At 40.2% G+C, this 18,418-nt stretch overlaps 2 protein-coding genes across 5 annotated transcripts in view; one reads left to right on the top strand and one right to left on the bottom strand.

The window, feature by feature from the left end:
- LOC136871947 (uncharacterized) overlaps positions 1 to 17,230 on the bottom strand; it is a 561,695-nt gene extending 544,465 nt beyond the window's left edge. The window contains exon 1 of one of the 2 annotated variants that reach the window (XM_068227265.1): positions 17,187 to 17,230. The gene's annotated coding sequence lies outside the window, so the exon portion shown is untranslated. The remainder of the gene's footprint in view (positions 1 to 17,186) is intronic. The other variant, XM_068227270.1, reaches the window with a different exon arrangement.
- Positions 1 to 18,418, top strand: part of LOC136871946 (uncharacterized) — a 519,021-nt gene that overhangs the window by 215,467 nt on the left and 285,136 nt on the right. The window lies entirely within an intron of this gene.

Here is an 18,418-nt window from a genome sequence, read left to right as displayed (position 1 = left end):
GTAATGTTTCGAAAAATAACATCATCGCGGTACGTGATTTACCAAGTGAGCCAATGAGAAAACTAATTCAGGAAAGACTGTAAAAAGCCTCAAAAAGTAAAGGTATTTTTACTGTACAAAGGAAATTACAACGAAAAATCAGTTGTAACACGGGAAAGGAGTATTCACCAGCAGGGGAAACTGATTTCAATCAATCAATCAATCAATCAATCAATCAATCAATCAATCAATCAATCAATCAATCAATCAATCAATCAATCAATCAATCAATCAATCAATCAATCAATCAATCAATCAATCAATCAATCAATCAATCAATCAATCAATCAATCAATCACTAGTGATCTGTATTAAGGGCAGTCGCCCAGGTGGCAGATTCCCTATCTGTTGTTTTCCTAGCCTTTTCTTAAATGTTTGCAAATAAATTGGAAATTTATTGAACATCTCCCTTGGTATGTTATTCCATTCCCTAACTCCTCTTCCTAAAAACGAGTGTTTCCTCTTGAATTCCAACTTTATCTTCATATCATGATCTTTCGTACTTTTTAAGGACACTGCTCAATCTTATTCTTCTACTAATGTCATTCCACGCCATCTCTCCACTGCAAGCTCGGAACATACCACTTAGTCGAGCAGCTCGTCTCCTTTCTACCAAGTCTCCCCAGCCCAAACTTTGCAACATTTTTGTAATTAAAATTATAAAATCTTTTTATTAACAACCACCTACTCAATACAACACATTACTCATTGAATTATAAAATAATCATGAGGTGTCTTAAATAATGGAACATATTCGTTCGACATAGCGAACATCATCAGCCGTTAATTTACAAAGATTAGGTCAGGGCCCTGAGCTGAAATGATAAAAAATGTTAAAAGAGTGACAATGCCATAATAAAAAGTAAAATGATAACATTAGACTTGAAATTGTAACAATATGTACAGATTAACAGCAAGTATTTGTAGTGGAATACATTGAACGATGGTAGTCTCTAAAGTTAAAACAATCATGAGGTTGTTAAATTAAAAAAATATAGATATAGTGGATCTTAAAATATATGTCAATGCGTGAAGCGTGGATTAATTATTGACGATGGAGTTCTTAAATTGAGCAAAAACAAAAGTTGAAATAGAGTTTATTGAATAGTACGAGTCAAACTGAACCAGTTGGCGACAAAACTAAGGTTGAAATGACGTGAACTCCAGTAGTTAGGAATTCTGTAGGAGAGCCAATCACAATGCCAGAAGGAAATACAAGTTGAACTAGTCCGTATTTACACGCTAGCAGTAAAATTAATCGTATACAACGTAGGATACCAATGTGGACTCCTTAAAGAGTAACTATAATCTTGAAAGTAGGAAGAGTTCCAGCAAACCAGAGATGGATGGAGCAGATTATGGCACAATTGGAGGGAGTTTGCTTCACGCAGCCAACGTTAGCGAACACCTCACACTAGTCCCAAGGATTTCTATTGAATTGAATTATTGAATTATTTCAGTATCCTTTTAAAAATGCTATTTGTTCGGGGCGTCGACCTATAAAGATCTTTTGCCCCTACTTGCACCTGCGTGTAATTGGAATTGCGGAAGTGTAGAGTGTTGAATTTGCGGAAAGGAACGTTGAGGACGACGCAAACACCCAGTCCCCAGGCCAGGTATATTAATCATTTACAATTAAAAGCCCCTGACCCGGCCGGGAATCGAACCCGGGGCCGACGGGTGACAGGCGGACGCGTTGCCCCCTACACCGCGGAGCCAGACACAATTAGTAATACGTTGTATCTTCTTTTTTCTTTCGCCTGGGCTTTTCTATTGCGAATGTTGTCAAATCGCATCTCTTACTTTCTACATCATTTTGATTACATCTTGAATGTTTTCGAGCGTGTCTACTTCTACAGGCTAGACGGGAGCTAGATGTACTCGGTTGCGGTTTTTGGAGCTCGGCCGCCTCGGCTTTCTTAACTCGTATGTAGGCTCTCTTACGCTCAGCCATGGATATTTTGAGCTTGTTTATTTTTAAATACGTGCACAATGTCGCAAAGAACAAAATATTTTATGGAATAATTTTCAATTTGAAATGTGTAATTACTTCCTGGATCTTGAAAGTAAACAAATGATAGGGAATTTGCCACCGGGTGGCAGTCCTAAATGCAGATCAATGGTGATTGATGATTCCACTTGAATGGTGATTGAAGTTCATTACCCGATTCGCTGTTTTGTCATCAGTTCTGACACACAATGTTTTCAATCCGCATAAAATAATTTATCGTAATACATCTTTACACATTGTTGTTAAATCTAAGGTGGTGGTGATGATTATTGTTTTAAGAGGAAGTACAACTAAGTCATCATCATCATCATCATCATCATCATCATGGGTGGTCTGCCTATCGGCAGATCTTCGCATGAATTCTCCACGCTGTTCTGTCTTCAGCCGTTCTCTTTGTCTTCCAGTAGCTTCTTTTTATCTTTACAGTAGTGGGAGAATGCCGATTCTAGACCAAATTCAAGGTCATCGAGTCTCCCAGCGCGGGACGGCTGAGGACGGGGGCCGCCATCTTGGGCGTTGGCTGCGGTTTCCCGCGCCGGCGCTATCTTGGGTGTTGGCTGTCGTTTCCCGCGCAGATGTTAGTGCGTTGACGGGGGGCCTACACGGCAGGCGTTGGTTGACGAGTACGAGTTTTACGCCCGGATGACCTTCCTACGTCGTGTCCGCTATGGCGGTGTGCTTTGGCGGTGGCTGACCCGGTAAGCTTTGGTAAGACAAGTACTAGTTTTACGCCCGGATGCCCTTCTCGACGTGTTAGACGGGTACTAGTTTTACGCCCGGATGCTCTTCCTACGTCGTGTCCGCTATGGCGGTGTGCGTTGGCGGTGGCTGACTCGGTAAGCTTTGGCAAGACGAGTACTACTTTTACGCCTGGATGCCCTTCCTTACGTGTTAGACCAGTACTAGTTTTACGTTCGAATGCTCTTCCCACGTCAAGTCCGCTATGATGGTGTGTTGGCAGTGACCTACCTGTTTTATACATGGATAGGTATTTTTTTCTCTGTTATTGTGTTCGAAATTTATGGTAAAGGTATATTGTATTATATTTCATTTTATTTTATATTCTGTTGTCGTGGAAGAACATTGGAAGTGTATTCTTGAGTACCTATTATTACTGAGTTAGTGCAGAATGCAACGAGTAGCGTAAATTATGCAAATGTCTGATAACTGCTCGGCTATTACGCTAATGTTACAATTCAAGTTAACAGAAAATATCACGAATTATATGAACAAGGGAGGCACAAACCACAATATTTAATTGTAACTCCAAGTACTAGTTACAGGCTATTCAAATTCCATTGTTGTTGTTGTTGTTGTTGTTAGTCGTTTAGTCGCTTTCGACTCTCCGTGACCCCATAGACCAAAGTGCGCCATTTCTTCCTGTCGTATACAATTTTCCGAAGTCTTTCTAAATTGAGAGCCGTGGCTTCCTTGATGTCATCAATCCAAAATAGTGAAATTTACTTCCCAAGTACATTGAAAGCACTAGAACTATCAGTAAAATCAGAAGTATTTAAAATCGAAAGAATTTCAGAAGAATATGAATGGTCGCAATTATACAATGTCAAAAATACTTGCAGAAAATGCTATTTCACAATATTTGCTTCTACAGATCCTAGCAGAAACTTACCTTCCACCGAATGGGATGATTTAGTGTATGCTGACAGAGTACAAATTAAATACTATAAATTTCCAAACATCGATGTTGCACTATTCAACATCTACGAACATCCTACATATTTCTGGTGTTCACTTTGTCAGTGTCCTGCATTTACAATATCATTATTTGAGAATCCGTCTGTAACACTTATTCCTGACAAAGATTATTTTCTTCACAACAGAGCAAGTGTAGAGTGCAGTCCCTTTATTCAACCTGTACAAAACATAATTCAAGGTAATACTTTATCTCTCTCTAAATAATATACTACAGACTAACAGCTCTAGATCTTCGAACATTTTAAAAATCATGTTTTATTCTTTCAGCCCGGCGTCATCATCGTTACCTGTAAGTTCTGACAGGTTGCAACTGCTACGCTACACGTATGCACAGCGGGGACAATTTTCTAGTTACATGCTGTGACATATCTATCCTAGTTACTACAATAATGTGTTTTTGCATATTATCGGTAATGGTGTTATGAAAAATAGACCGGAATCCTTGACCAGCGCTATAAAAGCAGAGTAGCCTTCGTGTTCACTCACAGTGTGTCTACTGCACTCTACAAAGCAACATCTCCACGAGTGTGCCTTAACAGGTACGATTATAGTTTACTTTTAAATTTAAGGAAATTATGCTTCTTATAAGCATGAGTTATTGACTTCTTTTTTATTTGTTTTATAGTATAGTATGGATCCTTTAGATGAAATTAATGCTCTAGGGCAAGCAGCTGGTCTTGAAACCAAGCGGCTTCGTGACTTACCACTCCATCAGCCCTTCCCTATCACACATTTGCAGAAGATAACAACACGTTATGGCAAGAGAATTCTCTGCACCTGTGACGAATTTATTGTGTTTCTACCTGTGCGCTTCAATACACTGTCTGAAGGTGTTATAGAATCCTTGAACAGTCGAAGTCTGTTTCTTGAATATTTAGGTATTCAGAACGGTGCATACCTTGTGAGATTTACGGAAGGAGCTATTAGCTAAATTTGATGTATAGACACTTAGTCTTGTGTTTATGCAAAACATATATTGTTGTTACATTAAGCATCATGTTTGCTCCTAACATCTTACTAATTTACGATTGTTATTAACAATATTTTATTTGTATTTATAAACCTTGTTCAGCATATATTTTTGTGTTAGTTGAAGTTGCTCTGTAGGCACTTAGACTTGTGTTGGTTTGTCTTTTTGTGCAAAACATACATTGTTTTTGCATTAAACATCATATTTGCTCCTAACATCTTACTAATTTAAACTTCTTATTAACAAAACTTCCTTTGTATTTATAAACCTCTGTTCAACATATATTTTTGTGCTAGTTGAAGTTGCTCCTTAAGCACTTAGTCTTGTGTTCGTTTGTCTTTTTGTGCAAAACATTTCTTATTAACAATAAACATCTGTTCAGCATATATTATACAAGCCCTTCGTTCTTTCTCCCACAAAAATTAATGTTTATAACTATACATAGAACTGTTACTTTTTAACAATTTATCTAAGGATGATAGTATAACTAACCATGTCAACACCTACCTGGGAGACTATTCGCACCTGTTTCAACACACGGGTGTGTAGTGGTCGTATTACGAATCCAACCGGTCTATTAGATCCGAGAATTTTTTTAACTTCATGTTTTCCTGTGTTTTTTTCAAAATTAAATGAATACCTATCCCACCACACTGCATTGAAAGTAAATGGTGAATTAGCATGTACCTTTGTGTTTTACAAAGAGAATGTTGAAGTACGTAATACCTTTTACTTAAATACTAAAATGACAGCGCTTTATCAATCTGATAACATATATCAATGGTATTGCACACATATCCTAGAAGCACTGCTTACTAAATTTGATAAATTTCAAGACGGCCCGAGTGGACTTGCTCTTGAAAAGATTAACTTTTTATCTATTAACATGTGCAGGTATGATCCACTCAATTCCGGCTCAAGCTATATTCCTTTACCTACTAACATTAGCAAACGTAAGGCTGTAATCAACATTCAAAACACAGACATCTTTTGCTTCCTTTGGTGTATAGCAGCCTATTTGCAACCAGTTCGCGCACATAAGAACCGTCCAAAACAGTATGAGGTCACCTTTAACCGGCTAATAGAAACACTTAATTTTGTTGGTGCAACGTTTCCTATGAACATAACGGATATTTCTCACTTTGAGAAAAACAATCCCGAGTTTTCTTTCATGGTTTACGGGATTGAAGGCAATACTGTTGTAGGTCCGCTGTATGCAACAAAAGAAAAGAAGCACCATCATATTCATCTGTTATACCTCTCGAACAACGACGTGAACCACTATTGTTTAATAACGAACCTTTCACGACTTGTAAGTTCACAACTTTCCGCACACGGACATAAGAAGTTTGTGTGTGATCGGTGTTTAAACTATATGAGCAGTCAGTCACAACTCGACAAACACATTAATAATTGTGCTACTCATCCCGCGGTGAAACTTGTTCTTCCGGAAGCTGAAAAGGCAACTATGAAGTTTGTGAACATTCACAAGCAAATTCCCGTTCCATTTGTCGTCTATGCTGATTTTGAATGCTTTACTGTTCCAATCCAGCGATGTGCACCAGACCCATCTTGTTCGTATACTGATGCAGTACAACATCACATTCCGTTTTGTGTTGCCTATCACGTTGTTTGTTCTTTTGATAGTAAGCAATCCTATTTTCGAACATTTCGTGGACCGAATTGCACAGCATGGCTACTCAGTGAGCTTGAAACATTAGCTCGGCATATTGAAACCTATTTACACACACCAACACCTATGGTGTTTACCGAAGTTGATTTGCAAAACTTCAACCTTGCCACCAACTGTCACATTTGTGAAAAACCCTTTCTACCGACAGATGTTAAAGTAAGAAATCACTGTCATTTCTCAGGACGTTACTTAGGAGCAGCCCATCAAGTGTGTAACTTGCAGTTTCGTGCACCCAACTTCATTCCCTGCTTCTTCCATAATCTTTCAGGCTATGACAGTCACTTTATTATTCAGGAGTTTGCTAACTTGGATAAGAGCAAATTCTCTCTTCTACCACAAAACCATGAACGATTTATTTCATTCTCGTATTGGATAGGAAAAATATGCATTCGTTTCCTAGATTCTTACAAGTTCATGTCCTCGTCACTCGATGCACTTGTAAACGGTCTCCATGCCGATGACCTGATCTATACAAAGCAGTATTTTCCTAATCCAGAACAGTTTCAGCTATGCATCCGAAAGGGGATTTTCCCCTATGATTATGTCAATAACTGGGAAGTGTTAGAAAACACAAAGTTACCCGATCAGTCTAAATTCTATTCTATTTTGAACCAGACTACGGTATCGAACGAGGACTATCAGCACGCTAGTCGCGTGTGGCAAACGTTTGGCCTGAAGTCGCTAGGTGCCTATGCGGATTTATATCTCAAAATAGATGTCCTCTTACTTACTGATGTTTTCGAAAAATTTCGAAACATGTGTTTGACTATCTACTACCTTGATCCTGCCCATTACTTTACAAGCCCAGCATTATCGTGGGATGCCATGTTACGGATGACAGGAGTTGAATTAGATCTCTTCACTGACGTAGACATGCTTTTGTTTTTTGAAAGAGGTATAAGAGGAGGATTTGTTTCGCTCAATCAAAGACATGCAAAGGCTAATAACGTCTATCTAGAAAGTTATGATCCTGAAAAACCCGTTTCTTTTCTTGCCTACTATGATGTGAATAATTTATATGGTCATGCAATGAGTCAACCCCTCCCTTACAAAGATTTTCGTTGGCTGTCTGAAAAAGACATCGCTCACTTTGATGTGCACAAAGCAGTTAATGACTGTGAACAAGGTTATATTTTAGAAGTAGATCTGGACTATCCTTCTACTCTTCATGATGCACATGCTGACTTGCCGTTTTGTGTAGAGCCAAGGATTCCCCCCTCTCAAACATCAAAACAGAGTAAATTGTTGGGAACACTATATCCAAAAGAACGATATGTGTTACACATTCAGAATTTAGTGCAATGTCTCATGTACGGTCTGTTGTTACTTAAAATTCATCGGGTAGTAACATTCAAACAGCGCCCTTGGCTAAAACCGTACATGGATTTAAACACTCACAACCGACAACGTGCTACTAGCAATTTTGAAACTAATTTCTTTAAACTTATGAACAATTGTATCTATGGTAAATCGATGGAAAATGTGCGAAAATATCGAAACATACATTTACTTAACACATGGGAAGGTGGATGGGGGATTCGGAAGTACATTTCAAAGCCAAATTTTAAATCACTGCGGGTCATATCAAATGATCTTGTTACCGTAGAAATGAGCAAAATAGAAATAATGTACAATAAACCCATCTACTTAGGCATGACAATTCTCGATTTTTCCAAATTAGTCATGTATGACTTTCACTATGGTTTTGCTAAGCCACACTTTGGCAACATTTCCTTGCTCTACACGGATACGGATTCATTTATCTATTTCATTTCTCAATGCAACATGTATGATGTCGTGCGTCAGCATTCAGACCAATTTGATACATCTTCTTATCCATCAGATAATGTTTATCAAATTCAACCACTAAATAAGAAAGTTATAGGACTTATGAAGGATGAATGCGGTGTCGATATTATGATAGAGTTTGTTGGCTTGGCACCAAAAATGTATGCTTATCGAACAAAACAGCATAACGACACCACGAAAGCAAAAGGTGTGCGGTCTAATGTGGTAAAGACATTACGCGTTGACGACTACCTCGATGTTTTACATAAAGGTACAGCTACTCAGCATATTCAGATGCGAATACTCTCCCGTTCCCATGAAGTGTTTCTTGTAGAACAAGTAAAACATTCTCTTAGTATGTTAGACGATAAACGTCAGTGGTCTGCTGATGGGCTCACTAGTTTACCGTGGGGCTATAACAAGTAGCTTCTACATGCTCTGTACACGTTTTATAGCCTATAACTATCTAACAACAGGTGTAAATCATTCTTTATAAAATATTTTATGCATACTGTACATGCTTTATGTAAAATTTTATGTATACTGTACATTGAAATTATTGTTGATTAATACATGCTGAATATATCTATACTGTGTTTACTTTTAACCAACATTTCCTACTGTCCTAATCCGTTCCCTTCCAAAAAACCCATAGTTAAAATAAAAACACAACAGTTTATTACAAGTCCATTTATTTTTCACTTTTTACAATGTTATCAAGGTCCCACAAAAATTATAAACACATCATCAAGTAAGTTTATGGTTTTTTCTCTTCTTACGTCTATGTTTTATTCCAGCTCCTAGCATCAACTTTCCCTTCATTGCACCCGCTACCACTAAAGCCGCTATTTTTTCCAAAGCAGAGGCGTCCTTCGATGCCACACGTTGTAGTGCTTTTCTCAACAGTTCTTGGTCGGCAGCACGACGCAGTTCTGGGTTGTTGTCCCGTTTACTTGCACGATAAGCTAAATCGTGCTGTTTGCAGGCTACATCCAAAGCATTAATACCTGGATCACCCCGTGCCAATCGGAGGTCGAGCTTCGTACCAGGCCCACAGTACTGGTAATTTGGCAAATGTAGTTCAAAAGGAAGTCTGTCAATCACTGTATTAATGATTCCACGACCAGCAAAAGTCCTCCTCGCTGCACGTTGCCTTGCTGTCCTGTTTCGCTTCGCAGCCATGGTATGATGCTACATAGTCTTTACACTCGCTTTTATTGCTTCTGTGGTAAAGTTTTATAAGCTGACAAGTACGACACTGTCTCACAGAAGGCTGCCTCACCGATGTCACTTCGTGATGGTGTTGATGTTGAGTGCAGGGCTGTAGTTCCGAAAGTATAGGATCCTCTTTCCACTCGTGCGGTACACGGTCCCAAATGTCCTTTACTGCATTTGCAGCTACGTACACAAGAAATGCTTTCGGTAAACACTTTAACTCTTTTTCTGTAAACGTATGCAGCTTTTTCTTGCAAGCAAAAAATTTCACGATAGCTTTCTCAGTATCACTAACCTCTATGCCGTCAAAACCATCAGACAAAAATGCAGCACACACAATTCTTTTTTCCTCACACAAACAAGCGTCTTTACACAACAACACGTTCTTCCTCAATACATTGTTCTGTGCTCCCGCACTGTCTTTTAACCGTTTCACTTACTTCCCGGCATGCATTGTAACACAGCCAGTCGAATAGCTTCCATACATGTAGTAATGACCGTTTTTTATTACCATCACTGTTATGACTGAGCGTTTGTAGCGAAGGACATCCCACATCGTGTAAATCAACTAGCTGACACGATGCTGGTACATAAGGACGTAGCCATTCCTTTTTCTCACTTCCTTTCACAAATATTACATGAGCACCAACAAAGTAGGCCTTCATAATCATCGACACAAACTTATAGGGAATATCTCCGTCTTCCCATTTCAATCCTAGATGTTTCCTTAACCATGCCGTTTGTTTTCTATCTTCTTCCGACTGCATATGTAGTGGATAGGGTGGCTCAAAAGAAACGCCGCTTACACTTGGCCACCACAGCGTTGTACAATCTATAACAGCAACTTCCTTCAGTACAAACATGTTCCCATTCACCTTAAACCCTTGTACATCTACAATTAATGTTCTCGCCATATTTTATTTACATTCTTAGCCGCTTTCACACTCACATCTACCACTCACAATATCTTCTCAAACACTGTCTCTCGGTCACTTATTCGTTACATACATATACCTCTTGGAACAGAAGCACGCTCAGCAACACATTTTTAATCAAGTATTAGTCACCGTGAGCGAACTCTACCGTACCTCTTATTTATTTATTTTTCAACCGTTAGCCACCCTGCCGAAGCCTTTCGTGCTATTTTTAAATCTCCCAAGATGGCGCCCGCGCGGGAAACCGCAGCCAACGCCCAAGATGGCGGCCCCCGTCCTCAGCCGTCCCGCGCTGGGAGACTCGATGACCTTGAATTTGGTCTAGAATCGGCATTCTCCCACTACTCGGTGACCATGGAAAGAGCTAGCAAGCAGGTGACACAGCAAATTATACGTGCACAAAACAACATCCGGCGTAAATTTAAAGAGTTGAAACGTATCCAAGCAGACACAGATTTCTTTTTAAAAACACAACTTGGTGCACCACTGCAAGAGCTTCTTCAATCTACATCATCGTCTAAGCCCACTACAAGTTCAGTTACTACACAAACATCCTACGTTAAAACTATGCAGGATGAAGAAGACGAAGACGGGGAGGATGATGTCTTTACGCCACCAAAACAAGTAAAGCGGGTTCAGTTTTCGCCTACAGATGCTATTACAGAAACACCTACTACGTCAAAACAACAACAAGATACACGACTAAAACAGGTGGAGTCTTTGCCAACAGATGTTGTTGCAGAAACACCTACACAACAACAACAACAACAGCCCTCTTTGTCCGAGGTCTTGTCTACACCAGAGTATCATGCACAGTTAAAGCAATTTCTTAAAAGCACCTACGGTCCACTTACCGCTCCCTACTTGGAGAAGCTCTTTACAAGAAAAACTGATACTACCTATGGCATTCGTTACGAAGAAGATCGTTTTCGCATGGGCAATGCAGACATTAAAATTGACGATCACAGTCTAGTCGTAAAAAATGTTACTTACAAACCCACTAAGGGTCTCCTCGACCTCCTGTTTTCACGAATACATGACTTAGAGAACATATCTAATGCAGATCTTCAGAAATATAAATCTATTCTTATTGCTACAGAAGCCTTCCGGCGTAATTACGAGCCTTCAGAAGCTGTAAATGCTAATAAGAGCTTCAAGTATCGTGAAATTATTTCCAAGCTGTTTCCTACACGTCACATGTCAGCACGTGGTTACGATGTTACTTACAAGTCTCTGTTACCCTATGTAGATGTAACGTATTGGAATGATCCTAACGAACTTGTAAGCCGTCTGCAATTGTTAAAAGCCTCACAACACGCTGGTCATACAGGACATGAAGCAGAGATTCTAGAAATAGAAGAAGAATTGCGTCATGCAGGTATTATCGTGTAATGGCTCCTCAAAGCAAGACCCCTTCACGCGTAAAAATAGCAATTGCCCACGAATTGCATAAACCTGCTCGGCGCACTTACCTTCGTAGACGAGTCATTACACGTGGGAAAGATGAACTCTGGCAAGCGGATCTTGTTGAAATGATTCCTTACGCTGGCAGTAACCATGGCTACAAGTATTTGCTTACCGTTATTGATGTATATTCTAAGTATGCCTTTGCTGAACCAGTTCGTGCAAAGACCGCTTCTCTAGTAACAGAAGCATTTAAACGTATTATTCAGCTAGCAAAGCGTCGTCCCCGTCTTCTTCAAACCGATCGGGGTAAGGAGTTTTACAACCAGGTGTTTTCTTCCTATCTCAAGACGCTTGGCATTCATCATTATTCTACCTATAGTAATCTTAAAGCAAGTGTAGTAGAACGCTTTAATCGCACACTCAAAACACTCATGTGGCGAGAATTTACAGCTCGAGGCTCTTATCGGTGGATTGAACTTTTACCTCAACTTGTGTCTTCGTACAACGATACATTTCATCGCACGATCGGCACAAAGCCTCGTCTTATTACCAAGAATACACCACGCTTAGATGCTATTCATCACGTTATTAAAACAGCCGATCCACAACGTCATCGCTTTCGAAAAGGTGATTTTGTTCGTATCAGCAAACACAAGTCTGTTTTCGCTAAAGGATACACGCCAAACTGGAGTACCGAAATTTTTCAGATCGACAAGGTTAAGCTTACTTACCCAGTGACCTATTTACTTCATGATCTTTCAGGACAGCCTATCGAGGGAGGATTCTACGCCGAAGAGCTGCAAAAAACCAAGTATCCTAACCATTATTTAGTGGAGCGTGTTCTTCGCCGTCGTGGTCATAAACTTTATGTGAAATGGCTTGGTTTTAATAATACCTTCAATTCTTGGATCAATGCAAACGATGTTGTGTAGCTTAAACTTTTTAACAGAGAAATAGTCTAACTATATAGCATGTTATCTCTATACGTTTCACATCAGTCAAACCATGGACTCTTTCGGTCGAACACAACGCTCTAGAAAAAGAGTAATACCATCTCAGCATGTAGATGATCCACGTCAAGATACCGATCCAGTCAATAAACGCTATGTTGATACATGGGCTATACAGCGCACAGCAGACGGACATTATGACTTTAAGAAGAAACGATTAACGAACATACAAGACCCAGTAAACCCTTCTGATGCCACTTCTAAAAAATATGTAGATTATTATCGTTTAAGACGAATAAAAGGAGAGTATGAGGCACAAAATAAACGAATCACGAACGTAGCTGATCGTATAAATCCGCAAGACGTATGTACGAAAGCATATCTAGTAGCACATGCTGTAGTAAAAACAAAAGACAATGACTATGATGTGCAAGAACGTCGAGTAATACGATTAGCTTCCCCTACAAACGACACCGACGCAGCAAGAAAAGATTATGTAGATAATAGAGTAAACAGTTTACAGCGAATAGTGCCAATCCTAACTAAGAATGGTTATTCAGCAAACAACAACCGGTTAATACAAGTTGCTGATCCTGTTAATGAACAAGACGTCTGTACAAAACGGTACCTAGCTTTAGCATTGAGTAAACTCGGAACCATTCAATATGGGATGGTTTACATGAACAAGCTGAGGCTGACAGATGCAGCTGATGCAAAAAATCCTTTTGATGTTGTTACCAAACAATACTTAGACAACAGGCTTGCTTTATACAAGGAAAAAAGAGATGTTAGCGATTCTGACCCCGTTGAATTCAAACCTAAAAAACCCTTAAGTATTTAGCAATAACAGGATAGATAAACGAATAAAATCAAGAAGTAACTATCAGTTGGTTAGTAGGCGTTGACGAGAGAAGTTGTGTGCAGGATGGTGAAGAAACGTTATCCTGACGTTGAAAAGAAGAAAACGAAAGCAGTAGGATGGCAAGCAGCTGTAAAAGCAGCACGACAGGCTTTTCGAGGAGAAAAAGATCATCGGATAGCCATTACTAAGGCACTGCGAGCAGCAAAAGCACGAGTTAGTCCTAGAAGTAAAGTGTTGTTTCGCAAGCGTGCGCGGATTATTCCCGTACCAAAACGTGGAGGATTTTTACCGGCATTATTTGCCGGGCTAGCTGCCCTTGGCTCCCTCCTTGGTGGAGCTAGTGCTGTAGCAAGAACGGTTAAAGCCGTAGAAGAGGCGAAGCAACAGTTGAAAGAGAGTGAACGCCATAATAAAACTATGGAGGCGATTGCATTGCGTGGTAAAGGAGTACACATGAAGCTGGCGCCATACAAAAAAGGACTGGGCATATACATGTCACCAAAAAACGCCTACTGAATGCACTGCCACGACGAGCCCTGACCCATGAAGAAGTAACTACGTACGCCAAACAACTCGGAATTCGTGACTTCCGCGGTGTGTTTATGCGAAATCTGCTACCAGCACATCCACGTTACAACGAGAGTGCCGTCATCAACTTAGATAACAGTCACGGTCCAGGAACGCATTACGTTGCTTACGTTAAACGTGGTCAACATGTATGGTATTTTGACAGTTACGGAAACTTAGCTCCTCCAGCAGAGCTCGTACGCTATTTCGGAAGCAGTGCAGTTATTGTTTACAATAAAAACCGTGTACAAAAATTTCACACACGCACGTGCGGTCGATTATGTTTAAAGTTCCTATATGAAACTCAAACATCGGACCGAGTGCATCAGTGTTTACGTGATGTTCGGCAATGCAAGAACGTTTACTATACACGGACAAGGACCTGAAACCACCATCTACTTCAACCCACCGATTGAACTTGGACATCGACCTTACAGTCTTGGACTAGTATCGTTTGAAGGTTATAATAAAATCTATAACGTGCGAGAAGGATCAAACAAATTCTATTATGATGAATACGTACTAACCTTACCGCAGGGTACGTATTCAGTAGATGATATTTATGAATACATTGAAAACAAATTAATTCAACAGTTTAGTCTCGAGAGCTTTATTACTAAAAAGCATCTGTTCTCTCTCACAGCAAGCAACGTAACTCATAAGTGTATTATCGAATCATCATTTAAAATCGATTTTAAAACACAACCTGACTCGATTGGACCGCTGCTCGGATTTTCTCCAAGAGAACTAGCACCGAACGTACGTCACGAGTCTGACCGCCCTACAACACTCTTAGACGATCATCACGTGACTATCACCTGTAATATTATTACAGACGTGTACAGCAATCAACAACCTTCGCACGCCCTGCACGACTTTATTATTGAGAAAGAAGGTGGCTATAGCGTACGTGAGAAACCATCAGCAGTGCTCTATCACCCTGTAACTGTGACGCGCATCAGTGACATTACCCTTCGGCTTGTCAATAAAAACAATCAGCTTGTTCATTTAGACCCTCACACGCACGTCACGTACAAACTTCATCTCAAGCCAACATGAAACGTATTTACACGTCTCGATACAAAACAAAGCGTGCTCCGAAGAAACGTCTCACTTGTTCGCAACGACTCATAAGGCTAACACGTGCTCATCAACAAGTGTTAAAAGATTTAGGTTATACCTTACAGCCCCATGGAAAACATTCTAGACGTCGTAAGCTCCGTGGAAACGCAAGAGGGCGTAGTAAGAAGTGAGCTTCATTCCTATCAACCCTTTACGTTTGGATTAAACAACAACGATGAAATTCGCACGGTCATTCATCAACAAGATGTGTACACCCTACCCCATGAAAGTTACATTTACATTGAAGGACAGATAGTAAAGAGTGATGGGACTAGTGGAAGCACCTCAACTCTAAACAATAATGCACTCGCTTTCCTCTTTTCGGAGGCCCGCCTGGAAATTAACGGAGTACAGGTAGACAGTACAAGAAATGTAGGCATTTCAAGTGCTATGAAACAGTATCCATCGTACGGAAGTGAAGAAAGTAAACCCTTACGTACGGCAGGATGGTGTCCGGGAGCTACAAATGAGTGGATGGTTAATACAGACGGAACCTTTACCGGAATGTTACCATTAAAACACATTCTTGGATTTGCTGAAGATCATAAGCGTATTATACTCAATGCAAAGCAAGAGCTCATTCTTGTTCGCGATCGCAGTGATTACAATGTGCTCAAAGCAGCATCAACACCTATCGATTCAAAAATTATCCTACAACGTATTCTATGGCGAGTGCCCCATGTTACCTTATCCGATAGAGCAAAACTACGTATTCTGAAAATAGTAGAGACTGACATGGCAATACCGATTCGCTTCCGAAGCTGGGAACTGCACGAGTATCCGGTACTACCAACTACAGATAAACACAGTTGGTCTGTAAAAACATCCCGCTTCACAGAAAGACCTCTTTACGTCCTGTTCGGTTTTCAGACTAATCGTAAATTTGTACACAGTGCTGATGCTTCACAATTTGATCATTGTCAATTAAGAAACTTTCGGCTCTATCTGAATGGAATGATCTATCCTTACGAAAACATGGAACTAAATTTTGAAAAAAACAAATTTGGACCACTATACACCATGTTCTGCAGTTTTCAGTTTTCGTATTATCAGAAAGAAAATCGTCCCCTGTTTCCTCCAGAGGAGTTTAAAAACAAAGCGCCTTTAGTTGTCATAGACTGTTCCTACTTAGAAGAAGCCATGAAAGAGTCACCAGTCGACATTCGTCTTGAATTTGAAACGGCTGAAAACATTCCTGAAAATACAACCGCCTACTGTCTTATTATTCACGAAACGGCTATCACCTACTATCCTCTATCTAATATTGTAACACGGCTGTAAATACATACGTATACACCATGCAGATATCAGTCCTTAAAAAGACACGAACTGCACCGATTGTACGGCCATGGAAGAAGACAGTCAAAGTTTTAGTAACACCGCAAGTCTACCTTCCGACCCGTCTTCTACATGTCAGTGTGAGGCCTGCGTCTTTCAACAAGCAAACAACACATTAGTAAGTGAGGCTATAGATGCCTATAATAAACATAAGTTTTTGTGGTATATGCCAAAGCATTTAATACCCTATCTACCATCTAGTTTTGTAGCAACGTATGCCTCTAAGGATGTAGAATATTCATGGAACCTGCTACCACTTCACCTGAAAATGGTACCAGAAGTTGCTGCTTGCCGGTACTGTAATCAACACTACAATTGGAGAGGTAAAGACAACTCTGATGACTGGGATAGTTCAAACCCTATGATTAAAGACTGTTCAGAATGTACTTTACGATAATGTCATCCGTTCATGTTATGTATATCTATTGTTATGTTTCAATAAACCACTGCATTCAATGATCTACCAGGCTTAATGTTTTGTTATACTCCTTCTACTATAAGCAGTTACATCCCAAGCTGCTTAGCATTTAAAACGTCTCACATCCTTTATTTTATGTTAAATTTAAGACTTACCTTATTTTAGCAACCATGTCTCTTCCACTCTCTCTGCCCACTCAGTACTATTTCATATTCAGCATGTTAACTTGCGTCAAGGACACAAAGTACTGTTTCTTATCTTAGCATTACTATTCCAAACAATGTAGAAACGTGAACACAGCAAATAGTAATCTAAGTATTGTTTGGCATTAGTCATTTTCTTTTCCTGTAGGTGACAGCAGGTGATAAGAAAATTGAGCTTTTATCTGTTAATGCTTCTCTAACATTAGCGTAATAGCCGAGCAGTTATCAGACATTTGCATAATTTACGCTACTCGTTGCATTCTGCACTAACTCAGTAATAATAGGTACTCAAGAATACACTTCCAATGTTCTTCCACGACAACAGAATATAAAATAAAATGAAATATAATACAATATACCTTTACCATAAATTTCGAACACAATAACAGAGAAAAAAATACCTATCCATGTATAAAACAGGTAGGTCACTGCCAACACACCATCATAGCGGACTTGACGTGGGAAGAGCATTCGAACGTAAAACTAGTACTGGTCTAACACGTAAGGAAGGGCATCCAGGCGTAAAACTAGTACTCGTCTTGCCAAAGCTTACCGAGTCAGCCACCGCCAACGCACACCGCCATAGCGGACACGACGTAGGAAGAGCATCCGGGCGTAAAACTAGTACCCGTCTAACACGTCGAGAAGGGCATCCGGGCGTAAAACTAGTACTTGTCTTACCAAAGCTTACCGGGTCAGCCACCGCCAAAGCACACCGCCATAGCGGATACGACGTAGGAAGGTCATCCGGGCGTAAAACTCGTACTCGTCAACCAACGCCTGCCGTGTAGGCCCCCCGTCAACGCACTAACATCTGCGCGGGAAACGACAGCCAACACCCAAGATAGCGCCGGCGCGGGAAACCGCAGCCAACGCCCAAGATGGCGGCCCCCGTCCTCAGCCGTCCCGCGCTGGGAGACTCGATGACCTTGAATTTGGTCTAGAATCGGCATTCTCCCACTACTACACTGTCTACTAACTGATACCTCTTCCTTCCTCTCTTCAGTTTTCCTTGTATCTTCCCTTCCAATGCTTCGGTTATAACAATTTCGTCGCAAACACTGGCCTAACCAATCTTTCTTCCGTCTTTGAATGCATTCCAATATCGTTCTCCTTCCTTCACCCACTCTTTTTAATACGTCCTCATTCCTTACTTTTTCCTGCCAGCTGATTGTCTCCATCTT

The sequence above is a fragment of the Anabrus simplex genome, chromosome 4 (assembly GCF_040414725.1).
Source record: "Anabrus simplex isolate iqAnaSimp1 chromosome 4, ASM4041472v1, whole genome shotgun sequence".
NCBI classification, from domain to species: Eukaryota; Metazoa; Arthropoda; class Insecta; order Orthoptera; family Tettigoniidae; genus Anabrus; species Anabrus simplex.
The sequence above is the reverse complement of the archived record's forward strand: the minus strand, read 5'-3'. Positions and strand labels throughout refer to the sequence as shown.